Raw genomic sequence first — 15,878 nt, 5'->3', positions numbered from 1 at the left:
GGTCTAATAACAATGGAAAATGCCCATCTCGCTGCTGTCTGTTAGTTAGTAAGCTAACATTAGTTCACAAAAATGTGCTGCTTAGCTAGCTTAGCTAGCTACCTAGCTAGCTATCATTACTACATATATACGTATAGATACATATATGGCTACCTAAGTTGGCCAGTATATATATATATATATATATATATATATATATATTTGTATATATATATATATATATATATATATATATATATAGGGGGTGTAATTGTGCACATGGCCATTTTTGTTTTTTCATACAGATTACCAATAAAGACAACTTAACTGTAGCTAAATAGCTACCCATGGCAAGAACTGTGAAGTATTACTAGCCTACTAAAGTTACCTTGTGGGTCTTCACTGGCAGTTCGAACACATGCTCTGGTCTGGTGTTTGTTCATCCTCTGACCAGGGAAAAAAGAATGCATTTCAGAATGGAAATGAAAGTTACAATTATCAACAAACTCTGCTATCTGTCAGTACAGTGTTAATGTGAGAGCAAACTTACCGCAAATTAGACCTTGGGTCGTGCGCCAACTCTCAGCAAGTGGAGGGTGGAGCCGTCGAGCAAACAGCAGTAGCCTGTTTTCTTTTCTTCTTCCTCTGCCAGTATTTTCAAAATAATTTCAGCAAGCATTTGATCTGGAAAACTGGTCAACGAGGTATTGACATTTCATGCGCATTGTACGGAAAGATGGGTTTGCATGAGCAACTCATTAAAAAACTTTATGTGAATGAAACTGAAAAGTCAGTGTTAAAGTTAATTGTGTGGCTCCAGAAGAAAGGCCCATTCAAATCCAAAATAAAATGTCGGAGATGTCGACATGAAATGAAGATGACCAATTTCCGTTGCACTGACAACTTTCTCTGGTAAGTAGCCTTAATGCAGATACAATGCAGCAGGGGTGGGGATGGGCAATCTAAAATTTCACACTATTGGTTTTATGTTACCATTTATTATTGAAAGTTAATGAACTTCATAGTTAAATTATCAGATTAATAGGCCTAGGTGTATTTATCCTTACAACTGCGAATAGTACAATCAATGACAATATCTATCTATGTATCTATCTATCTCTCTGCCTGTCTGTCTATAGGGCTGTGTGTGTGTGTGTGTGTGTGTGTGTGTGTGTGTAAAAAAGCAGAGGTAAAGTTAAGGAGGTTTAAAAATGGACTTAGGCCTAATGCTGTCTGCTCTATTTGCTATGCTAGAATAGCTATATACACTATATGGACAAAAGTGTTTTCCAAACCCTGAAAAACAGGTGTGGCCCCTTATCTCCAGTGAAGGGCAATCTTAATGCTTCAGCATACCAAGACATTTTGGACAATGCTAATGCTTCCAACTTTGTGGCAACAGTTTGGGGAAGGCCCTTTTCTATTCCAACATGACCGTGCCCCAGTGCACAAAGCAAGGACTATAAAGACATGGTTTGATGAGTTCGGTGTTGAAGAACTTGACTGGCCCGCACAGAGCCCTGACCTCAACCCCATCGAACACCTTTGGGATGAACTGGAACGGAGATTACGAGCCAGGCCTTCTCATCCAACGTCAGTGCCTGACCTCATAAATGCTCTACAGAATGAATGGGCACAAATTCCCACAGAAACACTCAAAAATCTTGTGGAAAGCCTTCCAAGAAGAGTGGAAGCTGTTATAGCTGCAAAAGGGTGACCAAATACATATACCAAGTATATGTATTTGAATACAATGTCATTACAGTCCCTGTTGGTGTAATGGTCAGGCGTCCGAATACTTTTGTCCATATAGTGTATTTTCAGTAATTTTCCACTGGCTCTTTACCCCTTGCACTTAGCTCTAATTGTATTCATGTAAGTTGACAGAAGGAATTTCATTACACTTTTTTCAACACACCAAGCACAATAATTCCTTACTTGTGCAGCCATAATTTATCAGCAGTGATAACAAGAACAAAATTTGATTCACAAGCATTCACAGTTTTAAACACCACTGTCAATGGTTTCTGAAGGAAGATTTTGTGTTCTTCATCAGGCTAATGATCACCACTTCTTTTGCTTGCGAAGGAGGAAGTTCCTACAGATGGCCTTCTGTTCCATATTTAAAAACTCACCTTTTGTAACCATGTTTATTTTGCTCCTTGGTTGACTTTTTCTAGCAATCTCAAGCTTGATTTAGGAAATGCATTGAAAGTGTGTTGTCTCTGTGTAAAATCTTAATTAAAACACTTCCAGTGCAATAGAGTTGGGAAAAGGAGGCTATCCATTTGTATTTAGACAGAGATAGATGGTGAACTGTTTTGATTGCAGGCTTTGATTGCAGGCAAGTGGAGATGCTCAAGAAGAGTGGAAGCTGTTATAGCTGCAAAAGGGAGACCAACTCCATATAAAAGCATATATTTGAATACAATGTCATTACAGTCCCTGTTGGTGTAATGGTGAGGTGTCCGAATACTTTTGTCCTTATAGTGTACGTGCAGCACAATTGCTGCGTTGCATAATTGATGCTAACTGGCTGGGGAGCTAATGTTAGCTATCTAGCGGTAGATTTGACAAACATAGCTAGTTAGCTAACAGGCTACCTATCTGAACGATTGTTGAAGACAATCTTACTTAAACAGGTTGGCTGCTTCCTTTGTGATACTCTAAGCCCCTGACAACAGCAATGCTTACATCGCCACGTAAAGTATGGTTAGTTTTATTTCACTCGCTAGTAATCAAGCAGGGGATCCACAGAGTTATTTTTAGGTATAGATCTACAGAACTAACCAATTGAATTTTGGAGGTAGCCAGCTTGTTATATTTAAGGAAGTCAGCTGGCTAATCAAATGATGGTTTAAAGGAATTATTATGACTGGGCGTGTAACTAATAGATATCCAGCTAACTGTTGTTATAACAAATATATTTGTTAAATGGTACAGTCGCATCATTGACGTATTGTTCGAGTTAGCGATCACACTGATGCGTACCGGTACGGAGCGATCACACTAGTCAAACGAACCAGACTTTGGGTGTCAAACGTGCTCGGGCACGGTATGGATTGCCTGGTGTGAGTACATCTTTAGTCAAGCAGTGCCATACATCTAACCTCTGGCCTCAGTCCCACCCCCAGAGTGCCCCCTGGGAAGGCCAAGCCTGAAAAGGGTTCCCTACTGCTCTGTACATGCACTCTTTGGTGACTGTGACTCCTCTTCATCCACTTCCTCTGCCTTTTTGTTGACACAGTCGCTAGGAAAGCAGAGCAGTGCACAACTTATTTAGCAGAAAAAAAAACCTTCTCTCCGTGTGAAAGAAGGCAAAAGCAACAAAATCTACACCAGACACCAGGAGGAGAAAATGACACCAGCATGTACCAAGAAGAGAGACGACAGGCATGCTAAGTGCAAGGGTAAGTAAATGAAGCTGAAATTAAACAGGGGTCCTGTGCAGGAACCTCCAGTTTGCTTCACCATGGAAACCTGGTTCCATTTTTAGCTGCATTCCGCAGAGAAAGCTGCATGTGAAGTACCAGTGGGCGGCTGGACGGCAAAATCCTCATCCGGCGGCAGGCCCTGATGCAAACTCAACAGCAGCAACAGCAGCGGAGCCCAGAGGTGACAGAGCCTTCAGTGAAGCCCTTTGAAAACACACCTGTTTGCATTGAGGTGCATCTCCTCCTTCATCTGTACATCTCTTATCAGATAAAGTGGAGCAGCTTACCAGGAAAGCAAGTGGCAGTTCATGTGCTGCATCATGACAGCTTCCACACATGTCTCACAGGACAGTTATTTAAAAAAAATCATGATGGGTCAGTATTGCCACTATCCCCAAAACCCTGAATACGGTGACCCATGGAGCCGTATCTCCCAATTGTCCTGAGGCCAAGGACAAGCCAAATCCTGACACAATGCCACATTTGTCATAGCTGAAATAGGACACTATAAAGAAAACTATGTAAAAGCCCGTCTGATGTAGTTCTGATTGAAGTGAAGCATGCATCAATCAGCCAGACAGAAATTGCTTTGTACATGAGTTTCAATCCCAAATTAAGGTGCAGCAAATCATATGACTCCTTATTTTTATATCTTTTCCCCCTGAATCTTTGGCTGTATAATGCTATCTTATTTGCAATAACTGGGTATGTTAAACCAGTGTGTAATTACCTAAATAGTCATAAGTAAGCCTCAGCAGAATGATGAAAAGGATTTGAGATTTATTGTAGTGGAGACCTTCATCTTCCTGACAAAGCTTAACTTCTAACTAAAATTCATAGCCTCCAGAAATAGAGAATATCAGAGACACAGCTGTTGTGGTGCTCATAAAATAGACAAGGTTTTTAGTTCTTTTTGCATCACCCATGTTGCTAACCAGATTGGGGGAAATACTGCTCACAGCTACTTCCTAGGGTATATCAACATGTTGTACATATGTGAAGATTAGATGCTTCACTTGGTAATTGCTGAATTTATGTCAACTCAATGGTCTTGAACTAACAAAAACTAAAAGACAGGATGGCACTGCATGACATTACAGTATAAGCAGTACAATACAATTTCCCAATTTAACCTCTCAGATTGTAAGACAAATGGACAAAGAAAACATGACAGCTATCCAACAGGAATTTACTGAACTCCTCAGGGTCTTGTCCAAGTTTCACCTCAGTGAAAGAAATTCATTTTTCGGCACACTGACCCTGCTCTGCATCCATCGTGCAGATTCACTCTGCAGCATCGTTAAGCCTGCACTGACAGGGACAGATATTGTTGCAGCCTGAGTATAGGGACAGGGCAGGGCTGGCCCAAGCCTTTATGGGGCCCTAAGCAGAATTTGATTTGGGGGCCCCCCATCACCTCGGCACCGCCAATACTATTGACTATTGTCAATGCTTGATCATTTGCACGGACTGTAACCTAATGTTAGTCTGACTGACTGTGCTTGCATGATGGGCCGTAGCCAGGGCAAACTTTTAACTGAGGTCCAGAAGCATAAGTAGAGCGGGTTTATTTTATAGCTATACATTTGTACTTTTTTAAACTTTTTTTCCCCATGAAAATTCGTAACTCTTATAGGCTATTGTCTACCAAAAATGTAGGCAAAACAAACATGCCTTCTTACCACCAACTCACTTTTAAAGCATTTTGAATCACTCCTGTAAAATCGGTGGGCTAGTCCCTTCTTGTGAGCAAAGATGTTTCTGTTATGGACATGAATGGGTTAAAAAAGACAGCAGCCTGAGGTGACTTACGTTAGCTAGCCAGCTAGCTAACCTTGAGTACTGTAAGTTAGTTGATATAGCAACATATAGTAACCCTGTTGGACCACATTGCACAGGTAACGTTAATTTTCAAAGCTGTCGAATTATGAGGCTAGCCAGTGCTGTAAGATGAAATCACATTGGCAAGAAGCAGAGCACCAGCCAGTGCTGCGCTTGTGATTACTGATGAGGTTGTTATAGTTTGGTTAACGTTACAAGCTAGCTAGCAGTTTCAGAGATGCGTGACAGTTGCCTCACTGTTGCTTGGCAACAGAGCTACGCCCTCCCTGCAACCACTCTCTCTCCCATTCTTTCCTCAGCAAACACAGTTTTTCTAAAACTTTTAGGCAGGCTCTTTCTGAATCATTTTTTGTCAATTAATAAACCATACAATGCAGTATTATTTTTAGTGTTTGATAACAGTCTAGCTAGCTAACATTAGATTACATTTGCTAATGCTAGCTAATCAACTAGCTCGCTTGATAATGTTTAGCTGATACAAAATGTCATTCGGAAGCGCTGCTGTCCCACAGGTAGTGAACAGATCGGTTCAACAGATATGTGAACATGGTAAATATGAAACGTTAATATTATCTAGAGTGACCATAAATGTTACTCACTGCTGGTAGGCTCTCGTTGTTCTTATCCCTCCAACTATCAGATGCAACTGGCAATCTCATGACTCTCTCAAGCTGAATCTACGCCTGCCCTCTAGTAAGCCTTCTAAAACAGAAATAAAGTTAGCGCCCCAATATTATCAATAAAATAAACTACTTATTTCATTCATTGTGTACAGTGAATAGGCGCACCGTGACATGCGCTGTGGCGAATCACAATAGTAATTTCTCCCTTCTTGTTTTACACTGTCTGTCTGTCTGTCTCCCTTTTCGCTCTCCAGGCACATCTGGATGATCTGCCCGTGGTGCTAAAATATGCGTCTTGTTGCGGCTGTCCTATCAGGAGTGTTTACTCTTATTATAGTTCTGTTTCATTCAATGTTCGTTCATCGGTTTTGCTGTTAATTTAAGAGACTGTATAAATATATCATTGATATAAACCAACTGGAATCCTCAATTTTTTCTGCTCTTTTATGTTTATGTTTTATGGGGGTAATATTAAGTATTGAAACGGGCCCCCAAATGCACAAGGCCAGACCAGACCAGGCGACCTCATTTATTGGCTACGGGGGTGTTTGCATCAAAATACCGTCCGTTACAGTGCGCATGTGCATGAACTGACACCAGCTCTGTGACAGAGGCAGCGGGAATTGATTAAACGAGTAGTATTAGCTAGCCAGCCCGTTAACATAATAGTGCATTTTTGTATGATTACAACTGACATAATATATCACAATAAATAAATAAATAAATATTTCAAGCGCTCTTGGGGGCCCTCTGGTGGCCACGGGGGCCCTAAGCAGGCGTTTAGTTCGCTCATGCGTCGGGCCGGCACTGTAGTTATGCAAGTGATAATCAACTTCATGTTTACATATACCCAGATAGCAAGCATACGTTGGCCCGACGTTGGTATTGGTTGGCAGTGTTGGAAGCGGAATTCCAACATTGAACCACCGTCACAATAACTTCGGTCGCCCCACTGATAGTAAATCGAACGTTGGCCTGTGGTCAAGTTCGGCAGCATACTCACTATCGTTAATTAACAGTTGTTGCGACGGTGGTTCAACGTCACAAAAAATACCAGATACCAGAATAAAAATATATGATTTCTATGTGTTTAAGGCTACGAGTGTGGAACTGGAGACACGTTACATTCCCTAAAATGTATGGTCCTACTTTCATTCAACGCAATTAGCAAGACACATCAGGTATTAAAAGATCACAGGGCAATCCTGCACCGTTTGTAAGATTATGATAGGCTACTAGAAGTGTTTTTAGCTGTCTTTTCCCTGTATGGGTGTAATCGTTTACTTGGTTTATTTTATTAATCTTATTTTATTCATTTTGACCTTTATAAATAAAGCTAAATGTAAATATAAGTCTGTTGCTGAAACAAGCATAACACAAACCCAAGGTTTCCATGCACACAATTTATTGGCATTTAGCACCAGAAGACTCCACTGCAAGAAGGAGCACACGGATCCTCTAACAATGCTGTGATTATTTGAGTGAGTAACACAACTTTCACGGTAGCACTCCACTGAGGCCATGGTGAAACATCTCATCCTGAGCTGCAGACTGCACCTGGAGTCACCAGTGAGAGAAAGATAGAAACACAGAGATTACGGGGAAATCCTAAGAAAAGAATGTGTTAAGAATATGATATAACAATAGAAAATATCAACGGTACACTTCTGCGGCCTCTCATTTTTAAATCCATAAAAGAATCTAAGATCAACTGACTTTTATCTAACGATATCAACTGCAGACTTTGGTGATTAATCAAGGAATCAAGGGCAATTACAGTCAGGCTACCAATTGCTTTGTCTTTGGTCGACATTCAGTCCAGGTGAGGTAACAGTTATTGCCTACTTTAAAAATACCAGTAAACTAAGCTAACATAAGCTAAGCTAAGATATGAATTGTAGTCGTTTTTTTTTTTTTTTTGGCTAACGGATAACAGCTAGCTAGCTAGCCGTGAGTATTGCTAAGATGGACTTGTAACATACCGTCTGAACCACACATAGTAGCTCTCTAGTACTTATGCACTTACTTATTCAATCATGAATCATCAATTCAATTAATTGTAAATTACAATCAGTTCTCATCATTAAGAGTCTCCTTTTCTCTTAAGGCATGTTTGCAATAGTAGTTTTTACAGAAAAAATGAGGTGGAAGTGGTGCCTACTTCCTGACTGAGTGTTGACCAAACGGTGTCATTCTGGCCACCATATAAAAACACACAAAGGGCCAAGGCGGCTGTGCAAAACCAGGAGGACCCTGATGAGACATGGAGTATTTTGTCAGGGTGCTGAAGAAATATGATGAGACCCTCCTGTAAACACAAACACGCACACAGATAGAGAGAGAGAGAGAGAGAGAGAGTTTGAGTCATCATAGTGCCATTGCATTTCCAAACATGCTACAATATGGTAACTTGTTCAGCTAATGTTTTTCTCAAATACAGATTCTTATGAAGCGGCAAGGAAAAAACTAGTGAGGGCCACTAAAAGGGACTCCCTCACTTCTGAGGATGAGGGTGGAAAAAGAGCTAGAATGTAAAAACTGTACAGTACATGCACACAAGACCTGAACCAAGTCTAACATTGTTCATTGTAGTTTATACAGTCTTGTTGTCATACTGCAGGGCCTCTGCCAAAGTGATGGAGCAGTCTGAAGCCCTACATCATTTCAGGACTGCCATCACTAAGCCTGCCTCCACTTCGCAGCCACAACGTGTGCTCCAGCCTCCCCCAGTTTTTTCACCTCTGCCTCGCATGACCCCTCCCACTGCCTCCCATGTGCAGCCTGATGCAACCCAATTTGGTACCAAACCTTTTGCTGATCAGCAACAGAACTGAGAATCTCTGAGATGTTAAACATGAATATCGAAGTCACAACAGAATTACTGGTAAGTAATGTGAAACATTTCTATTGTTCTATAAAACCTACTTGTTCTTACCTACAGAGCGCGACCAAATGATTTTGAGGGCCTTGGAGGAGATAAAGGCGCAAGTGTGTCAGAACACCCTCCTCCTCCAAGCACTGGCCAAAAAACAGCCAGTGCAGAGAGCATCAAGTCTATCCGAGGAATTCAGATTCCCTATAGAGAATGAAGAGGACTTGAGGAGGGTGGAGGAAATATTAAAGGAAAAAGCACAGGAGAAAGCCCTGGTATGGTTAATGTTCTTAATTTGTCATTAACTTCTCACTAGCTCACTAACACTCTCTGTCAGGAACGGGGATCGGGACACAAGCGCGGACCACCGGGTAAGCGAAATCAAGCGTTTATTGGAAATCGTCAGGCAGTTCGTAGTCCAGGGGCAGGCAGGGTTCAGAGACACGGGAAGGCAGTCCGGGGGCAGATCCAGGATCAGGAGTCGGGGCAGGCAGAGTCGGTAACCAGGTGGTCAAGAATCGGGCAGACGGAACCAAAACGGCAGGCGAAGGGCGAAGTCGAGAATCAGGCAGGAATCCGAGAACAGTGGTCAAAAACGTCAGGTTAGCTAGAGCGGGGACGAGACAGGAAAAAACTCACTGCAACGAACAAGCAAACAGACAGGGACACGCAGAGGAGATATAGGGCAGGGATGACGAGGTGATGGAATACAGGTGAGCAGACAGGCAGCGGGGCGGGGCTAAAACACAGGGGAAACGAACGAGAACACCGCGGCTAAGGGGGCGGAGCCCTGACAGTACCCCCCTCCTACGGACGCCACCGGGCGTCACAGCGGGTTCGCCAGGGTGTCGGCGGTGGAAATCCCGGATCAGGGCCGGGTCCAGGATGTCCCTTGCAGGCACCCAGCTCCTCTCCTCGGGACCATACCCCTCCCAGTCCACCAGGTATTGCAGACCGCGCCCCCGACGCCGAACCCTAAGCAGGCGGCGCACGGTGTGAGCCACCGCACCGTCGATCAGGCGGGGCGGCGGAGGAGCCCGGGGGGCAGGGGAGAGAGGACTGCGGACAACGGGCTTAATCTTAGAGACGTGGAAGGTGGGGTGCACACGGCGAAGGGAGAGCGGGAGCTTCAGTCGGACAGCCGTGGGGCTGATCACTCTGGCGATGGGAAAGGGGCCGATGAAGCGGGGAGCCAGCTTGCGGGAGTCCACCTTGAGGGGAAGGTCCCGGGTGGAGAGCCACACCCGCTGGCCCTGGCGATAACGGGGTGCCTTGGAGCGGTGGCGGTCAGCAAACCGCTTAGCCCGAGCCGAGGAGCGGAGCAGGGTGGTGCGCGCGCGTCTCCAGGTGCGATGGCAGCGCTGCACAAACGCCGTTGCCGAGGGGACCCCCACCTCCTCCTCCTGGGCCGGGAATAGGGGAGGTTGATAGCCTACACAGCACTGGAAGGGCGACAGCCCCGTGGAAGCAGAGGGAAGGGAGTTGACGGCGTACTCGACCCAGGGGAGGTGCTGACTCCACGCAGACGGCTCCCGAGATGTCAGGCACCGTAGCACCGTCTCTAGCTGCTGATTGGCCCGCTCGGTCTGGCCGTTGGATTGGGGGTGAAAACCAGAGGACAGACTGACGGTGGCCCCCAGTAGTTTGCAAAATGCCCTCCAAAAGTTCGACGTAAACTGGGGCCCTCGGTCGGACACCACATCGGAGGGCAGGCCGTGCAGTCGGAATACATGGCTAACGAGCAGCCGAGCGGTCTCCCTGGCGGATGGCAGTTTGGGTAAGGGGACGAAGTGCACGGCTTTAGAGAACCGATCCACGACGGTGAGGATGGCGGTGTTACCGTCAGATGGTGGCAGGCCAGTAACGAAGTCCAGGGCGATATGGGACCAGGGTCGTCTGGGGACAGACAGGGGTTGTAGCAGACCGGCGGGGGGTCGGGTGGAGGTCTTGCTCTGGGCGCAGACGGAGCAGGCGGCGGTGAAGCTCCGGATATCCTCCGCCAAAGTGGGCCACCAAAACCGCTAGCTAATGAACGCCGCTGTGCGCCGGGCTCCAGGGTGGCCAGCGAGCCTGGATGAATGCCCCCACTGCAGGACCTGAGAACGGACAGGCTGGGGAACAAAGAGGCGGTTAGGGGGACAGGAGCTGGGACCCGGTTCGTTCTGGAGGGCGGTGCGGACGGCGGCTTCGACGTCCCACAGCGCCGCTGCGACAACGCATCGGGCTGGCAGGATTGTGCTGGGTTCCTGGGAGTCCCCGGCAGGGGCGTGCTGGCGCGAGAGGGCGTCAGGTTTACCGTTCTTAGAGCCGGGTCGATAGGACAGGGTGAAATCAAAACGGGAGAAAAAAAGGGACCAGCGGGCTTGTCGGGGGTTGAGGCGTTTAGCTGATCGGACGTACTCGAGATTCTTGTGATCAGTCCAAACCAAAAACGGAACACTCGCCCCCTCTAGCCAGTGCCTCGAGCGCCAGCTTGATGGCTAGCAGTTCCCGGTCGCCGATGTCATAGTTACGCTCGGTGGGCGTAAGGCGGTGAGAGAAGTAGGCGCAGGGGTGGAGCTTGTTGTCGGCGGACGAGCGCTGAGACAGGACCGCCCCCACTCCCACATCCGAAGCATCCACCTCCACCACGTACTGACGAGCGGGATCGGGCTGGGTAAGGACGGGCACGGCGTGGCTCTGACCTTCGACGAGCAGGGTGGCAGAGAACAGGGGACGGGTCTGAGGAAAGTGACGCAGCGGGGTTACACTCACCTGTAATCCCCCTGCTGCGGGTGACCGCTGGCCCTTGGCCGGGCAGTTCGCCACAAAGTGGCCGGACTGCCCGCAGTATAGGCAGGACTGGGTGCTGAGCCTCCGTTGGCGCTCCGCGGGAGACAGGCGGGTGCGGTCGACCTGCATGGGCTCGGTGGTTCCCGGGGATGGTGGTGCAGGACCCCTGGCCGCCATCGGGAGGGGTTGCTCACGGACGAGACCGGGCAGGCTGCTGGATGCTTTCTCCCTGCGTCTTTGCGAGAGGCGCTGGTCCACACGGATAGCCAGGTCCACCAGGGCCTCGAAGCTGGCAGGCAGCTCTCGAGTGGCCAGCTCGTCCTTAATGGGCTCCGCGAGACCGTGGAGGAAGGCGTCGAACTGGGCCTCCGCGTTCCATCCGCTGGTGGCGGCCAGGGTGCGGAAGTCGATCGCGAAATCTGACACCGACCGACGCCCCTGGCGAGCCTGCAGCATCTCTCTCGCTGCCTCGCGGCCCTGCCTGGAACGGTCAAACACCCTTCTCATCTCGTCGGCGAAACCGGCATACGAGTGGCAGAAGGGAGCGGCAGCCGAGGCTCCCGGCCGGGAGGGGCTGGCGGAGCCGGTGGGTAGGCAGCCGCCGGCGGAGCCGGTGGGTAGGCAGCTGCTGGCTGAAAGGGTTGGCTTTCTTGGTTGAGCTGCAATTGTTGCAGCCGCGCCGAGACCTCGGCGAGGCTGGTAGCGAAACCCTCCAAGGACCGGCTGATGGAATCCAGCTGGTTCTGGTGTCCCCCCAGCAGCGCTCCCTGGAGCTCCAGGGCCGTCCTCAGCTGCGGTAGGTCCGCTGGGTCCATACTGGCTTGTTCGTTCTGTCAGGAACGGGGATCGGGACACAAGCGCGGACCACCGGGTAAGCGAAATCAAGCGTTTATTGGAAATCGTCAGGCAGTTCGTAGTCCAGGGGCAGGCAGGGTTCAGAGACACGGGAAGGCAGTCCGGGGGCAGATCCAGGATCAGGAGTCGGGGCAGGCAGAGTCGGTAACCAGGTGGTCAAGAATCGGGCAGACGGAACCAAAACGGCAGGCGAAGGGCGAAGTCGAGAATCAGGCAGAAATCCGAGAACAGTGGTCAAAAACGTCAGGTTAGCTAGAGCGGGGACGAGACAGGAAAAAACTCACTGCAACGAACAAGCAAACAGACAGGGACACGCAGAGGAGATATAGGGCAGGGATGACGAGGTGATGGAATACAGGTGAGCAGACAGGCAGCGGGGCGGGGCTAAAACACAGGGGAAACGAACGAGAACACCGCGGCTAAGGGGGCGGAGCCCTGACACTCTCATCTACTTCTTGGTTGCCTGTCGTGTCTATACCGGAAAAAAATGAATGCTTTTTGACCCTGAACCATTTTCAGTGTCTACTCCATAGTCCACTCAGATGAAGATGGTTCAGGGGCAAAACGCATCCGTCAATTTGGCACGCTTCCAACAAAGTAAATTAAGAAGTTCATAAACTTGAGAGTGCGTTTTTTGGTTTAAGTCTCTGCTTTTTCTCACACCTAAAGACTCTGAAATGCTGGGGTTGAGCACGCCTGCCTCCCTGCTTGCCAATTGTCTCTGTCATTTGTTGTTCCACTCAGTCTGAATACAAGGGGGGTTCCAGTAGGAGACAGTGTTGGCGATGCATACTCTCTGCTTCTGTTTATGGTGATGCACATATGATGTGATCACAATGGAAGCACAACAAGCTATTCTGAACTATTCTCTATCTACACTACTGGTCAAAAGTTTGGAATCACCCACTATTTTAGTGGTTTCCAAAGTTTGACCAGTTGTGTATATCATGCATCCTCAACAATTAACATTTTGTAAAAAAAAATTTTTAAAGGACATCTCTCTTCTTATCTGTAGGCATCATACCTTGCAACCCTTGGAGGGCTGAATACAGGTGACACTGTAAGGAGGATCATGCGCCATGTCTTAACCGACAACTGTGCTACCCAGTTCAACTGGCTTGGGCAAGGACACAAGAAGGCTTTCACAGCCTTGAAAATAACTACTGTGATAAGAGGTGTTTGAATAAGTCACTGCATTGCTGTCATTATAATTGTAGAAAAGACAGTCTACCTAACAGACAAGACACTTTTCAATTCTCCTGCAGTTATTGCATAATATTCTCAATGCTCAAGAACTGTTACCTGTTCAGGTGTGGCCACTTCGCAGAACGTCAGCGCCAGTGAGTGTGAGGCCCACATAAAGAGCTGGCTGAAGTACAGTGGTGACAGGCATGGAGGGAGAAAAAGGAGAGCTGAGAGACAGCAGGGAGGTATGTCACAGCCCTGAATAGGGGGGAAAGTCATATGAGAAAGTAACATATTGCACATGAAAGTGTATAACTGACAAACAAGTAGATAATCATCAATCTCTTTTCACAGTGGATTTATAAGGCTATTATCTAGGTCAGGGGTTCCCAACCTTTCTCAGCAAGGGACCCCCTAAAGCAAACCTGATTCAATCCGAGACCCAACCCCCACGATCGTGCCACTTAAACAAAATTACACATTTACATCATTATTATGCTTAGGTCTTAATATACAGAGCATGGTATATACAGAGCATTTGTACGTCGCTTTGGATAACAGCATCTGCTAAATGAATAAATGTAAATGTAAAATGTAAATGCATGGTTTTAAGGGCCTGTGTCCACCTAGCGCTTTGTCCGCCTAACCCCAAGCTCTGGGTGCTTAGAACTGGAAAAACATGTCGCTGCTATCAACTGGGACTGACAATTTAGTGTAAAAAAAACAGGAAGAGCTAGGCAACATTCTTAGCTATGTCGATGAAAGCGTAGTAGGCCAGTCTATGTCGAAATTTGTTTACAATAAATAAATAAATAAGTTTAAGTACCTGCCTTCTAAGCATATTAATTAGATGATGTTAAATTAAACTATACAGCCTTACCTCGTAGTTACCAAATGTCACACTCAAACGGGCACCATGAGCGATAGGCTATGCTATTCCTTACATAGGAAAATCCAAACTGACCTAATTATGTCACGTGGTTCATGCATTAGGTGTCACATGCATTTCGCAATACTAAGGAATATGAAAATTGCATTTTGCAATTGGCAATGCAATATATACTACCAAGGAAATATACAAAGTGCAATGCAATCCTCAAATTAATTTGAATCATTTTGCTTCGAAATTAAAATGAAAATTCATTTAATTGCATTTACATTTGCCACGTCAATACTTGCAGTAACATTTCGTTTACAAAGACAAGTCTGTGGAGCAAAGGCATCAAAATTCAAATGCATTTTCATACTGCATAACCAGTTTGAACATTGCAGGCCTAATGGTCGGCGGAAATTAAACAATTAATAACTAAACAATTAAAAACTTTCTTACCTCATAGTTTGCAGTGATATCCTCTTGAACGGGAATGTGCTCACGTAACGTGCCTGGCGCTCGATCTGTCACTAAATGGTTGTGTATCTCCTTTTCTCCACAGGTGGTGAAACGCCGGTTTATTTCAGTTCAAGCGATTCCGAGTAAGAAGGGTAAAGAAATGCGAGCACAAATGGCAAACAGCCTACATGCAATTCTTTTCCATTGGTCTTTAAATATGTAGCCTATAGCCTATACATTGATCTAACGTATTTTTGTATTTTCTCAGGAACTAGGATCCGGTCCTGATGACATAACTGATTGTAGATCATTTGGTAAATGATTATCTGCATTGTTTGTTTGCAACCAGCCACCGTACGCAGGTCTCACTGTCCAATCAGAATGCTCTGTTGTTCCCAACTCTATTCTGATATGTATCTGGCGCCAGTTAAGCTGTTGTACGATTAAACTACAGTCGAGGTGTACTTTCGTGTGATCATTGACTCAAGCGCTGACAAGCAAACTTTTACACTGATCGTATTTCTTTCTTTCTTTCTTTCTTTCTCTCTCTCTCTCTCTCTCTCTCTCTCTCTCTCTCTCTCTCTCTCTCTCTCTCTCTATGTATTCATTTATTTATTCATCCATTCATCTGTTTATACACTTCAATAAATATTGATAATATCTATAACAACTTGTTATCTGTCTCAATTGGTTAAGACATGTTTATCAGTGAATAAATTGGTTATCAGCAATAATTTTCTTGTTATGCCATAGCCCTATTATGTTGGTACAGACCTTACAGCTCACGAATAGGCATGTCTCGAAAAATTAGCCATTGCACATGATAACATGTCATGATGACCTGTTCATTATTGATTTGCGTAGTCTACATTGTAGACTCAACAATATTGTCTGGGCATCGAATTGAAAACAAAAAAATAAAAGACGTCGGCAATTGGTTATAAGCCAACGTCTTGCCAACCAGACACAAGCTGCATGGTTGGATT

At 46.0% G+C, this 15,878-nt stretch overlaps 1 long non-coding RNA gene across 1 annotated transcript; it reads right to left on the bottom strand.

Moving 5' to 3' along the window:
* Positions 1-8,152: 8,152 nt before the first annotated feature.
* LOC118787674 lies at positions 8,153-15,187 on the bottom strand. The gene is made up of 3 exons (XR_005005389.1): positions 14,893-15,187; positions 13,680-13,746; positions 8,153-8,186 (listed from the first exon to the last, which is right to left on the bottom strand). It is a non-coding gene; the product is annotated as an uncharacterized LOC118787674 (long non-coding RNA).
* Positions 15,188-15,878: the final 691 nt, after the last annotated feature.

Source organism: Megalops cyprinoides, chromosome 13, assembly GCF_013368585.1.
Source record: "Megalops cyprinoides isolate fMegCyp1 chromosome 13, fMegCyp1.pri, whole genome shotgun sequence".
Classification (NCBI taxonomy): domain Eukaryota; kingdom Metazoa; phylum Chordata; class Actinopteri; order Elopiformes; family Megalopidae; genus Megalops; species Megalops cyprinoides.
This window is presented reverse-complemented; position numbering and strand designations above follow the sequence as displayed.